Source organism: Schistocerca cancellata, chromosome 2 (assembly GCF_023864275.1).
Source record: "Schistocerca cancellata isolate TAMUIC-IGC-003103 chromosome 2, iqSchCanc2.1, whole genome shotgun sequence".
In the NCBI taxonomy this organism is placed as follows: domain Eukaryota; kingdom Metazoa; phylum Arthropoda; class Insecta; order Orthoptera; family Acrididae; genus Schistocerca; species Schistocerca cancellata.
The window spans coordinates 1148329477-1148343620 of record NC_064627.1 but is presented as its reverse complement, the minus strand read 5'-3'; the positions used below and the strand labels follow the sequence as shown (position 1 = coordinate 1148343620).

The 14144-nt window shown below is 44.5% G+C and overlaps 1 protein-coding gene across 1 annotated transcript in view; it reads left to right on the top strand.

The window, feature by feature from the left end:
• Window positions 1-14144, top strand: part of LOC126163184 (ATP-binding cassette sub-family C member 4-like) — a 293006-nt gene that overhangs the window by 221231 nt on the left and 57631 nt on the right. The window lies entirely within an intron of this gene.

Sequence of the window (14144 nt, the reverse complement as noted above, 5' to 3'; positions counted from 1 at the left end):
ATCAATGCAGTGAGGATGAAGAAGGCAGTGGAAACCATTGCATTAAGAAACACCCGGAGACATGAGAAGATTCCAACTGGATTATGTAATGCTTAGACAGAGATTCCAAAATCAGATTTTGGATTGAAAGGCATACCCAGGAACAGATATAGACTTGAATCCTAGCTTAGGAACAATGAGGAGTAGATTAAAGTTTAAGAAAGTGAAACAGAGGAATCAGTGTGGAAGGAAGTGAGATACTGAGGAATGATGAGATGCCCTTGAACTTTCAAATACTGTGGATACTGTGATTAGGAATATCATAGTAGTCAGTTCAGTTGAAGATGAGTGACTATCTCTAAAAAGGGCTGTCGTGGATGCTGGACAGTCAGTCATAGGTACAGGGAAGGTAACTTCGGAAAAACCTTGGTTGACAGAACAAATACTTCAGTTCATCAACAAAAGGAGGAAGTACAAAAATGTTCAGGGAAAGACAAGAATACAGCAATATAAATCACCAAGAAATGGAATAAATAAGCAGTACAGGGCAGCCAATGCAAAACGGATGAAGGAAAAATGTGAAGAAAGAAAAACCGAAATGATTGTTGGAAGCACTGACTCAGCTTATAGAAAAGTCAAAACAACTTTTGGTGAAATTGAAATCGAGGGTGGTAACTTTAAAGAGTCCAACTGGAATTCCACTGTTAAATGCAGAGGAAAGAGCAGATAGGTGGAAAGAGCACATTGAAGGACTCTATGTGAGGGAGACTTTGTATAATTACTTGATAGAAGAAGAAACTGGATGCAATAAAGAAGATATAGAGGATTCAATATTAGAGTCAGAATTTAAAAGAGCTCTGGAAGACTTGAGATCAAATAAAATGGAAGGCGTAAATAATATTCCCTAGGAATTTCTAAAATCGTTGGGGGAAATTGGAACCATTCATGACTGTTCATGTTGGTGTGTAGTATCTGTGAGACTGGCGATGTGCCGCCACACTTTCAGAAAAATATCATCCATAAAACTGCAAAGATATCAGGACATATAGATGCGAAAATTATCACACAATCAGCTTAACATCTCTGGCATCCAAGTTGCTAGGAAGAATAATATATAGAAGAATGGAAAAGAAAACTGAGGATCACTTAGATGATGAAGATCAAGGCACCATAGAGGCACTTCTGACTTTTCACTTGATAATGGAAGCAATGCTGTAGAAAAAGAAAGATATACTCATAGGACAGATAGACCTACAAAATATGTTCAACAGTGTGAAATGGTGCAAGATGTTCGAAATTCTGAGAGAAATAGGAGTAACCTACAGGGAAAGATGGATGATACAATATGTGTAAGGACCAAGAGGGAACATTAAAACTGGAATACCAAGAACAAACTGCTCAAATTAAAAAAAGTGTAAGACAGGGATGCAGTCTTTTACTCCAGTTCATCCTATACATCAAAGAAGCGATGATGGACATAAAAGAAAAGTTCAAGAGTGAGATTAAAATTCTAGGTGAAAGGCTATTAGATTCACTGATGACGTTTATATTCTCAATGAAAGTGAAGAAGAATTACAGGACCTGTTGAATGAAATGAACAATCTAATGAGTACAGAATACAGGTTGAGAGTAAACTGAAAGAGGAGAAAAGTGATGAGAAATGGGAACAACGAGAAACTCAGCATCAAAATTGGTGGTCATGAAGTAGACAAAGTCAAAAATTCTGCTAGCTTGGAAGGAGAAGAACCTGTGACACACGACGTAAGGAGGACATATTAAAGCAGACTAGCACAGGCAGAGAGACTAATCCTGGCCAAGAGAAGTCTTCTGGTGTCAAACATAGGCCCTAATTTGAGGAAGAAATTTCTGAGAGCTTACATTTGGAGCACAGTGTTGTATGGTAGTGAAGCACGGACAGTGGGAAAACTGGAACAGGAGAGAATGTAAGCATTTGAGAAGTGGTGATACAGAAGAATGCTGAAAATCAGATGGAGTGATAAGATAAGGAATGGGGAAGTTCCTCACAGAATTGGTGAAGAAAGGAAGATAAGGAAATCACCGACAAGAAGAAGGGACAGAATGTTAGGACATGTGTTAAGATATCAGGGAATAACCTTTATGGTATTAAAGGGAGCTGTAGAGGGACAAAAATGTAGGAGAACACATCTAGCAAATAAGGAAGGATGTAGGTTGCAAGTGCTATTCTGTCAGAAGGCTAACGACACATAAAAGAAAAAAAGAATTATGACTGGTTGCTGTAAATCCTCTCAACAGTACTTTACATTACAGTACATTACAGTCATGTTTTCAGAGATCATTGTGAAAGATCAAATTTTGTCTTGAATATCTCTCTAATGTATTGAATGTCTCTCTAATTATCAAAGTAAACACATTTATGTGGCTTCTTTAATATACATGGTGGTCCATTGATTGTGACCAGGCCAAATATCTCACAAAATAAGCGTCAAACAAAAAAACTACAAAGAACGAAACTTGTCTAGCTTGAAGGGGGAAAGCAGATGGCGCTACGGTTGGCTCGCTAGATGGCGCTGCCATAGGTCAAACAGATATCAACTACATTTTTTTTTAAATAGGAACCCCAATTTTTTATTACATATCCATGTAGTATGTAAAGAAATATGAATGTTTTAGTTGGACCACTATTTTTGCTTTGTGATAGATCTGGTTTCCCCCTTCAAGCTAGATGAGTTTCGTTCTTTGTAGTTTGTTCCTTTGATGCTTATTTCGTGAGATATTTGGCACGGTCACTATCAATGGACCACCCTGTATATATAGACACAAGATAACATTTTATTTTATTTATTTATTCACGTGTAGATTTTGGACACTTCTTAATAATGATCGTTAATATGCATTTAAAAGATCAACATTTTTATTGCATGTACTCTTTAACTGAATAAGAGCTATTATTCGGTAAATACACTTTAACAAAGCAATAAAACATAGATATTCCCTTTATGTCTTTTATGCCTTTTGGCAGTTTAGTAGGCAATTTTGCTCAATGGTAAAACATAGTGATTTATAACCTATATCCACAACCAATAAATTTGTCACAGAATTTTTTATGAGTTTGGATCAGAGGCAGCTGCAGAGTGGGGCGAGTGAGGGCCATTGCTCCTTGTTCGATTACAAGATTACATTTAGTGTACGAATATGAAAAAGTGCCTGTAACCGCAGGGGCCAGCCTTTTAAGATCTAAAATACATGGAAAAATTTGTCTCTAAAAAGACCTTAAGATATCAATAACATGACAGAAAAATGATATAAAACACACGTAAATGAGTTATGAAATAAACTAGAGTAATGAAAACCTTTACAGGAGGTTGGAACTAAAATTACAAAATGGTTAATTTATTTAAAATCCTAATGTTTTTCTTCAAGAAACCTCATTCTTTGAAGATCTACAAAAATTATTTTATAACCATCTTAGAGCTATTGCAGCATACGACAGCATGCAGAAGGTCTCGAAAGTGAGGAAACATCTGTTGGACAACTTGGTTCTTGTAGTTAGAAAATCTTTTTCAACATTTGCTGTAACAACTGACATGCAAACTTTGATATACTTGGTTGGTTTTAAGAACAATTCTAAAAAATCAACACATGAATATCAATGTTTCACTAATGGACATATATATATATATATATATATACTTAAAAACAAAGATGATGTGACTTACCAAATGAAAGTGCTGGCAGGTCGACAGACACACAAACAAACACAAACATACACACAAAATTCAAGCTTTCGCAACAAACTGTTGCCTCATCAGGAAAGAGGGAAGGAGAGGGAAAGACGAAAGGATGTGGGTTTTAAGGGAGAGGGTAAGGAGTCATTCCAGTCTCGGGAGCGGAAAGACTTACCTTTGGGGGAAAAAAGGACGGGTATACACTCGCACACACACACATATCCATCCACACATATACAGACACAAGCAGACATGTCTGCTTGTGTCTGTATATGTCTGTATATGTGTGGATGGATATGTGTGTGTGTGCGAGTGTATACCCGTCCTTTTTTCCCCCTAAGGTAAGTCTTTCCGCTCCCGGGACTGGAATGACTCCTTACCCTCTCCCTTAAAACCCACAACCTTTCGTCTTTCCCTCTCCTTCCCTCTTTCCTGATGAGGCAACAGTTTGTTGCGAAAGCTTGAATTTTGTGTGTATGTTTGTGTTCGTTTGTGTGTCTGTCGACCTGCCAGCACTTTCATTTGGTAAGTCACATCATCTTTGTTTTTAAGTATATTTTTCCTTCGTGGAATGTTTCCTTCTATTATAACTATATATATATATATATATATATATATATATATATATATATATATATATATATATATATATATATATATATATATATATATATATATATACCTAAAAACGAAGATGATGTGACTTACCAAATGAAAGTGCTGGCAGGTCGACAGACACACAAACGAACACAAACATACACACAAAATTCAAGCTTTCGCAACAAACTGTTGACTTATCAGGAAAGAGGGAAGGAGAGGGAAAGATGAAAGGATGTGGGTTTTAAGGGAGAGGGTAAGGAGTCATTCCAGTCCCGGGAGCGGAAAGACTTACCTTATGGGGAAAAAAGGACGGGTATACACTCGCACACACACACATATCCATCCGCATATACACAGACACAAGCAGACATTTGTAAAGGCAAAGAGTTTGGGCAGAGATGTCAGTCGGGACGGAAGTACAGAGGCAAAGATGATGTTGAAAGACAGGTGAGGTATGAGCGGCGGCAGATTGAAATTAGAAATTAGCGGAGATTGAGGCCTGGCGGATAGCGAGAAGAGAGGATATGCTGAAGGGCAAGTTCCCATCTCCGGAGTTCAGACAGGTTGGTGTTAGTGGGAAGTATCCAGATAACCCGGACGGTGTAACACTGTGCCAAGATGTGCTGGCTGTGCACCAAGGCATGTTTAGCCACAGGGTGATCCTCATTACCAACAAACACTGTCTGCCTGTGTTCATTCATGCGAATGGACAGTTTGTTGCTGGTCATTCCCACATAGAACGCTTCACAGTGTAGGCAGGTCAGTTGGTAAATCACGTGGGTGCTTTCACACGTGGCTCTGCCTTTGATCGTGTACACCTTCCGGGTTACAGGACTGGAATAGGTGGTGGTGGGAGGGTGCATGGGACAGGTTTTACACCGGGGGCGGTTACAGGGGTAGGAGCCAGAGGGTAGGGAAGGTGGTTTGGGGATTTCATAGGGATGAACTAAGAGGTTACGAAGGTTAGGTGGACGGCGGAAAGACACTCTTGGTGGAGTGGGGAGGATTTCATGAAGGATGGATCTCATTTCAGGGCAGGATTTGAGGAAGTCGTATCCCTGCTGGAGAGTCACATTCAGAATCTGATCCAGTCCCGGAAAGTATCCTGTCACAAGTGGGGCACTTTTGGGGTTCTTCTGTGGAAGGTTCCGGGTTTGAGGAGATGAGGAAGTGGCTCTGGTTATTTGCTTCTGTACCAGATCGGGAGGGTAGTTACGGGATGCAAAAGCTGTTTTCAGGTTGTTGGTGTAATGATTCAAGGATTCCGGACTGGAGCAGATTCGTTTGCCATGAAGACCTAGGCTGTAGGGAAGGGACCGTTTGATGTGGAATGGGTGGCAGCTGTCATAATGGAGGTACTGTTGCTTGTTGGTGGGTTTGATGTGGATGGACGTGTGAAGCTGGCCATTGGACAGGTGGAGGTCAATGTCAAGGAAAGTGGCATGGGATTTAGAGTAGGACCAGGTGAATCTGATGGAACCAAAGGAGTTGAGGTTGGAGAGGAAATTCTGGAGTTCTTCTTCACTGTGAGTCCAGATCATGAAAATGGCATCAATAAATCTGTACCAAACTTTGGGTTGGCAGGCCTGGGTAACCAACAAGGCTTCCTCTAAGCGACCCATGAATAGGTTGGCGTACGAGGGGGCCATCCTGGTACCCATGGCTGTTCCCTTTAATTGTTGGTATGTCTGGCCTTCAAAAGAGAAGAAGTTGTGGGTCAGGAAGAAGCTGGCTAAGGTAATGAGGAAAGAGGTTTTAGGTAGGGCGGCATGTGATCGGCGTGAAAGGAAGTGCTCCATCGCAGCGAGGCCCTGGACATGCGGAATATTTGTGTATAAGGAAGTGGCATCAATGGTTACAAGGATGGTTTCCGGGGGTAACAGACTGGGTAGGGATTCCAGGTGTTCGAGAAAGTGGTTGGTGTCTTTGATGAAGGATGGGAGACTGCATGCAATGGGTTGGAGGTGTTGATCTACGTAGGCAGAGATGCGTTCTGTGGGGGCTTGGTAACCAGCTACAATGGGACGGCCGGGATGATTGGGTTTGTGAATTTTGGGAAGAAGGTAGAAGGTAGGGGTGCGGGGTGTTGGTGGGGTCAGGAGGTTGATGGAGTCAGGTGAAAGGTTTTGTAGGGGGCCTAAGGTTCTGAGGATTCCTTGAAGCTCCGCCTGAACATCAGGAATGGGATTACCATGGCAAACTTTGTAAGTAGTGTTGTCCGAAAGCTGACGCAGTCCCTCAGCCACGTACTCCCGACGATCAAGTACCACAGTCGTGGAACCCTTGTCCGCCGGAAGAATGACGATGGATTGGTCAGCCTTCAGATCACAGATAGCCTGGGCGTCAGCAGTGGTGATGTTGGAAGTAGGATTAAGGTTTTTTAAGAAGGATTGAGAGGCGAGGCTGGAAGTCAGAAATTCCTGGAAGGTTAGGAGAGGGTGATTTTGAGGAAGAGGAGGTGGGTCCCGCTGTGACGGAGGACGGAACTTTTCCAGGCATGGTTCAATTTGGATAGTATCTTGGGGAGTTGGATCATAAGGAGTAGGATTAGGATCATTTTTCTTCGTGGCAAAGTGATATTTCCAACAGAGAGTACAGGTGTAGCACAGTAAATCTTTGACAAGGGCTGTTTGGTTAAATCTGGGAGTGGGGCTGAAGGTGAGGCCTTTGGATAGGACAGAGGTTTCGGATTGGGAGAGAGGTTTGGAGGAGAGGTTAACTACTGAATTGGGGTGTTGTGGTTCCAGATTGTGTTGATTGGAATTTTGAGGTTTTGGAGGGAGTGGAGCTGGAAGTGGGAGATTGAGTAGATGGGAGAGACTGGGTTTGTGTGCAATGGGAGGAGGTTGAGGTTTGCTGGAATGGTTGTGAAGGGTGAGTGAGTTGCCTTTCCGGAGGTGGGAAACCAGGAGATTGGATAGTTTTTTAAGGTGGAGGGTGGCATGCTGTTCTAATTTGCGGTTGGCCTGTAGGAGGATGCTCTGATCAACCGGTGTGGATGTGGGAGAGGAAAGATTGAGGACTTTTATTAGGGACAGGAGTTGATGGGTGTGTTGATTGGCTGAGTGGATGTGTAGGTGAAGGATTAGGTGGGTGAGGGCAATGGATTGTTCGGTTTGGAACTGGTATAGGGACTGATGGAAAGAAGGGTTGCAGCCAGAGATGGGAACTTTAAGTGTGAGGCCTTTGGGGGTGATGCCAAATGTCAGACAAGCCTGAGAAAATAAAATAAGGGAGTGTAATCTGGCTAGGGCGAAGGCATGTTTGCGGAGGGAATGTAAATAAAACTTAATGGGGTCGTTGTGGAGATGTTGTGAGGGTGACATGGTACTAGAAGGTGGAAAGTGGAACACGAGGCTGAAATGAAAATGAAAATAAATATAAAAATATATGGGGAGAGATAAAGGTAAAACTAGAAAGCAAATGGAGATCTGGCGTGAAAAAAGGCGAAAAAGGGTTGGTTAGAGCTGGGCTATGTTGATCCTATGGTGAACTTGTGTAGGTAGATAATGATGTGCATAAAGGTTAGGTGGTTGTGGTTGTGGTTGTGTTGCCGCCAAAACACGTTAGAGGGTGGAGAAATACGGCAAAATTTCGAAAGAACTACGTGAGGATGTATTAAAAGGGTGGTTTGGTGGTGGCAGATTATGGAAATGAAGCTAACAATTTTTTTTTTCCCCGCTTTCAACACTACCGCTGCTATAAAATCCGCCGTTTCCAGTTCACAAACAGTTCCTTTCAGCTATTAAACAACCTTTTCGGCCAGTTTTAATATCTTTTGCTTTATTTCCATTTCCGTTTTTCTCACATCATCGATCATGTTTAGCCACAGGTTTTAACGTCATTATTTCTTCATCAGACAATTGTTAGCTTCATTTCCATAATCTGCCACCACCAAACCACCCTTTTAATACATCCTCACGTAGTTCTTTCGAAATTTTCCCGAATTTCTCCACCCTCTAACGTGTTTTGGCGGCAACACAACCACCTAACCTTTATGCACATCATTATCTACCTACACAAGTTCACCATAGGATCAACATAGCCCAGCTCTAACCAACCCTTTTTCGCCTTTTTTCACGCCAGATCTCCATTTGCTTTCTAGTTTTACCTTTATCTCTCCCCATATATTTTTATATTTATTTTCATTTTCATTTCAGCCTCGTGTTCCACTTTCCACCTTCTAGTACCATGTCACCCTCACAACATCTCCACAACGACCCCATTAAGTTTTATTTACATTCCCTCCGCAAACATGCCTTCGCCCTAGCCAGATTACACTCCCATATTTTATTTTCTCAGGCTTGTCTGACATTTGGCATCACCCCCAAAGGCCTCACACTTAAAGTTCCCATCTCTGGCTGCAACCCTTCTTTCCATCAGTCCCTATACCAATTCCAAACCGAACAATCCATTGCCCTCACCCACCTAAACCTTCACCTACACATCCACTCAGCCAATCAACACACCCATCAACTCCTGTCCCTAATAAAAGTCCTCAATCTTTCCTCTCCCACATCCACACCGGTTGTTCAGAGCATCCTCCTACAGGCCAACCGCAAATTAGAACAGCATGCCACCCTCCACCTTAAAAAACTATCCAATCTCCTGGTTTCCCACCTCCGGAAAGGCAACTCACTCACCCTTCACAACCATTCCAGCAAACCTCAACCTCCTCTCATTGCACACAAACCCAGTCTCTCCCATCTACTCAATCTCCCACTTCCAGCTCCACTCCCTCCAAAACCTCAAAATTCCAATCAACACAATCTGGAACCGCAACACCCCAATTCAGTAGTTAACCTCTCCTCCAAACCTCTCTCCCAATCCGAAACCTCTGTCCTATCCAAAGGCCTCACCTTCAGCCCCACTCCCAGATTTAACCAAACAGCCCTTGTCAAAGATTTACTGTGCTACACCCGTACTCTCTGTTGGAAATATCACTTTGCCACGAAGAAAAATGATCCTAATCCTACTCCTAATGATCCAACTCACCAAGATACTATCCAAATTGAACCATACCTGGAACAGTTCCGTCCTCCGTCACAGCGGGACCCACCTCCTCTTCCTCAAAATCACCCTCTCCTAACCTTCCAGGAATTTCTGACTTCCAGCCTTGCCTCTCAATCCTTCTTAAAAAACCTTAATCCTACTCCCAACATCACCACTGCTGACGCCCAGGCTATCCGTGATCTGAAGGCTGACCAATCCATCGTCATTCTTCCGGCGGACACGGGTTCCACGACTGTGGTACTTGATCGTCGGGAGTACGTGGCTGAGAGACTGCGTCAGCTTTCAGACAACACTACTTACAAAGTTTGCCATTGTAATCCCATTCCTGATGTCCAGGCGGAGCTTCAAGGAATCCTCAGAACCTTAGGCCCCCTACAAAACCTTTCACCTGACTCCATCAACCTCCTGACCCCACCAACACCCCGCACCCCTACCTTCTACCTTCTTCCCAAAATTCACAAACCCAATCATCCCGGCCGTCCCATTGTAGCTGGTTACCAAGCCCCCACAGAACGCATCTCTGCCTACGTAGATCAACACCTTCAACCCATTACATGCAGTCTCCCATCCTTCATCAAAGACACCAACCACTTTCTCGAACGCCTGGAATCCCTACCCAGTCTGTTACCCCCGGAAACCATCCTTGTAACCATTGATGCCACTTCCTTATACACAAATATTCCACATGTCCAGGGCCTCGCTGCGATGGAGCACTTCCTTTCACGCCGATCACCTGCCGCCCTACCTAAAACCTCTTTCCTCATTACCTTAGCCAGCTTCATCCTGACCCACAACTTCTTCACTTTTGAAGGCCAGACATACCAACAATTAAAGGGAACAGCCATGGGTACCAGGATGGCCCCCTCGTACGCCAACCTATTCATGGGTCGCTTAGAGGAAGCCTTGTTGGTTACCCAGGCCTGCCAACCCAAAGTTTGGTACAGATTTATTGATGACATTTTCATGATCTGGACTCACAGTGAAGAAGAACTCCAGAATTTCCTCTCCAACCTCAACTCCTTTGGTTCCATCATATTCACCTGGTCCTACTCTAAAACCCATGCCACTTTCCTTGACGTTGACCTCCACCTGTCCAATGGCCAGCTTCACACGTCCGTCCACATCAAACCCACCAACAAGCAACAGTACCTCCATTATGACAGCTGCCACCCATTCCACATCAAACGGTCCCTTCCCTACAGCCTAGGTCTTCGTGGCAAACGAATCTGCTCCAGTCCGGAATCCTTGAATCGTTACACCAACAACCTGAAAACAGCTTTTGCATCCCGTAACTACCCTCCCGATCTGATACAGAAGCAAATAACCAGAGCCACTTCCTCATCTCCTCAAACCCGGAACCTTCCACAGAAGAACCCCAAAAGTGCCCCACTTGTGACAAGATACTTTCCGGGACTGGATCAGATTCTGAATGTGACTCTCCAGCAGGGATACGACTTCCTCAAATCCTACCCTGAAATGAGATCCATCCTTCATGAAATCCTCCTCACTCCACCAAGAGTGTCTTTCTGCCGTCCACCTAACCTTCGTAACCTCTTAGTTCATCCCTATGAAATCCCGAAACCACCTTCCCTACCCTCTGGCTCCTACCCCTGTAACCGCCCTCGGTGTAAAACCTGTCCCATGCACCCTCCCACCACCACCTATTCGAGTCCTGTAACCCGGAAGGTGTACACGATCAAAGGCAGAGCCATGTGTGAAAGCACCCACGTGATTTACCAACTGACTGCCTACACTGTGAAGCGTTCTATGTGGGAATGACCAGCAACAAACTGTCCATTCGCATGAATGGACACAGGCAGACAGTGTTTGTTGGTAATGAGGATCACCCTGTGGCTAAACATGCCTTGGTGCACGGCCAGCACATCTTGGCACAGTGTTACACCGTCCGGGTTATCTGGATACTTCCCACTAACACCAACCTGTCAGAACTCCGGAGATGGGAACTTGCCCTTCAGCACATCCTCTCTTCTCGCTATCCACCAGGCCTCAATCTCCGCTAATTTCTAATTTCAATCTGCCGCCGCTCATACCTCACCTGTCTTTCAACATCATCTTTGCCTCTGTACTTCCGTCCCGACTGACATCTCTGCCCGAACTCTTTGCCTTTACAAATGTCTGCTTGTGTCTGTGTATATGCGGATGGATATGTGTGTGTGTGCGAGTGTATACCTGTCCTTTTTTCCCCCTAAGGTAAGTCTTTCCGCTCCCGGGATTGGAATGACTCCTTACCCTCTCCCTTAAAACCCATATCCTTTTGTCTTTCCTTCTCCTTCCCTCTTTCCTGACGAGGCAACCGTTGGTTGCGAAAGCTAGAATTTTGTGTGTATGTTTGTGTTTGTTTGTGTGTCTATCGACCTGCCAGCGCTTTTGTTTGGTAAGTCTCATCATCTTTCTTTTTAAATATATTTTTCCCACGTGGAATGTTTCCCTCTATTATATATATATATATATATATATATATATATATATATATATATACCTAAAAACAAAGATGATGTGACTTACCAAACAAAAGCGCTGGCAGGTCGATAGACACACAAACAAACACAAACATACACACAAAATTCAAGCTTTCGCAACAAACGGTTGCTTCGTCAGGAAAGAGGGATGGAGAGGGAAAGACGAAAGGATTTGGGTTTTAAAGGAGAGGGTAAGGAGTCATTCCAATCCCGGGAGCGGAAAGACTTACCTTAGGGGGGAAAACAGGACAGGTATACTCTCGCACACACACACATATCCATCCACACATACACAGCAACAAGCAGACATTTGTAAAGGCAAAGAGTTTGGGCAGAGATGTCAGTCAAGGCGGAAGTACAGAGGCAAAGATGTTGTTGAAAGACAGATGGGGTATGAGTGGCGGCAACTTGAAATTAGCGGAGATTGAGGCCTGGTGGATAGCGAGAAGAGAGGATATGCTGAAGGGCAGGTTCCCATCTCCGGAGTTCTGACAGGTTGGTGTTAGTGGGAAGTATCCAGATAACCCAGACGGTGTAACACTGTGCCAAGATGTGCTGGCCGTGCACCAAGGCATGTTTAGCCACAGGGTGATCCTCATTACCAACAAACACTGTCTGCCTGTGTCCATTCATGCGAATGGACAGTTTGTTGCTGGTCATTCCCACATAGAAAGCTTCACAGTGTAGGCAGTCAGTTGGTAAATCACGTGGGTGCTTTCACACGTGGCTCTGCCTTTGATTGTGTACACCTTCCGGGTTACAGGACTGGAGTAGGTGGTGGTGGGAGGGTGCATGGGACAGGTTTTACACCGGGGGCGGTTACAAGGGTAGGAGCCAGAGGGTAGGGAAGGTGGTTTGGGGATTTCATAGGGATGAACGAAGAGGTTATGAAGGTTAGGTGGACGGCGGAAAGACACTCTTGGTGGAGTGGGGAGGATTTCATGAAGGATGGATCTCATTTCAGGGTAGGATTTGAGGAAGTCGTATCCCTGCTGGAGAGCCACATTCAGAGTCTGATCCAGTCCCGGAAAGTATCTTGTCACAAGTGGGGCACTTTTGGGGTTCTTCTGTGGGAGGTTCTGGGTTTGAGGAGATGAGGAAGTGACTCTGGTTATTTGCTTCTGTACCAGGTCGGGAGGGTAGTTGCGGGATGCGAAAGCTGTTTTCAGGTTGTTGGTGTAATGGTTCAAGGATTCCGGACTGGAGCAGATTCGTTTGCCACGAAGACCTAGGCTGTAGGGAAGGGACCGTTTGATGTGGAATGGGTGGCAGCTGTCATAATGGAGGTACTGTTGCTTGTTGGTGGGTTTGATGTGGACGGACATGTGAAGCTGGCCATTGGACAGGTGGAGGTCAACGTCAAGGAAAGTGGCATGGGATTTGGAGTAGGACCAGGTGAATCTGATGGAACCAAAGGAGTCGAGGTTGGAGAGGAAATTCTGGAGTTCTTCTTCACTGTGAGTCCAGATCATGAAAATGTCATCAATAAATCTGTACCAAACTTTGGGTTGGCATGCCTGGGTAACCAACAAGGCTTCCTCTAAGCGACTCATGAATAGGTTGGCGTACGAGGGGGCCATCCTGGTACCCATGGCTGTTCCCTTTAATTGTTGGTATGTCTGGCCTTCGAAAGTTAAGAAGTTGTGGGTCAGGATGAAGCTGGCTAAGGTAATGAGAAAAGAGGTTTTAGGTAGGGTGGCAGGTGATCGGCATGAAAGGAAGTGCTCCATTGCAGCGAGGCCCTGGACGTGCGGTATATTTGTGTATAAGGAAGTGGCATCAATGGTTACAAGGATGGTTTCCGGGGGTAACAGAATGGGTAAGGATTCCAGGTGTTCGAGAAAGTGGTTGGTGTCTTTGATGAAGGATGGGAGACTGCATGCAATGGGTTGGAGGTGTTGATCTACGTAGGCAGAGATGCGTTCTGTGGGGGCTTGGTAACCACCTACAATGGGACGGCCGGGATGATTGGGTTTGTGAATTTTAGGAAGAAGGTAGAAGGTAGATGTGCGGGGTGTTGGTGGGGTCAGGAGGTTGATGTAGTCAGGTGAAAGGTTTTGTAGGAGGCCTAAGGTTCTGAGGATTCCTTGAAGCTCTGCCTGGACATCAGGAATGGGATTACCTTGGCAAACTTTGTAAGTAGCGTTGTCTGAAAGCTGACGCAGTCCCTCAGCCGCATACTCCTGACGATTAAGTACCACGGTCATGGAACCCGTGTCCGCCGGAAGAATGACGATGGATTGGGCAGCCTTCAGATCACGGATAGCCTGGGCTTCAGCAGTGGTGATGTTGGGAGTAGGATTAAGGTTTTTTAAGAAGGACTGAGAGGCGAGGCTGGAAGTCAGAAATTCCTGGAAGGTTTGGA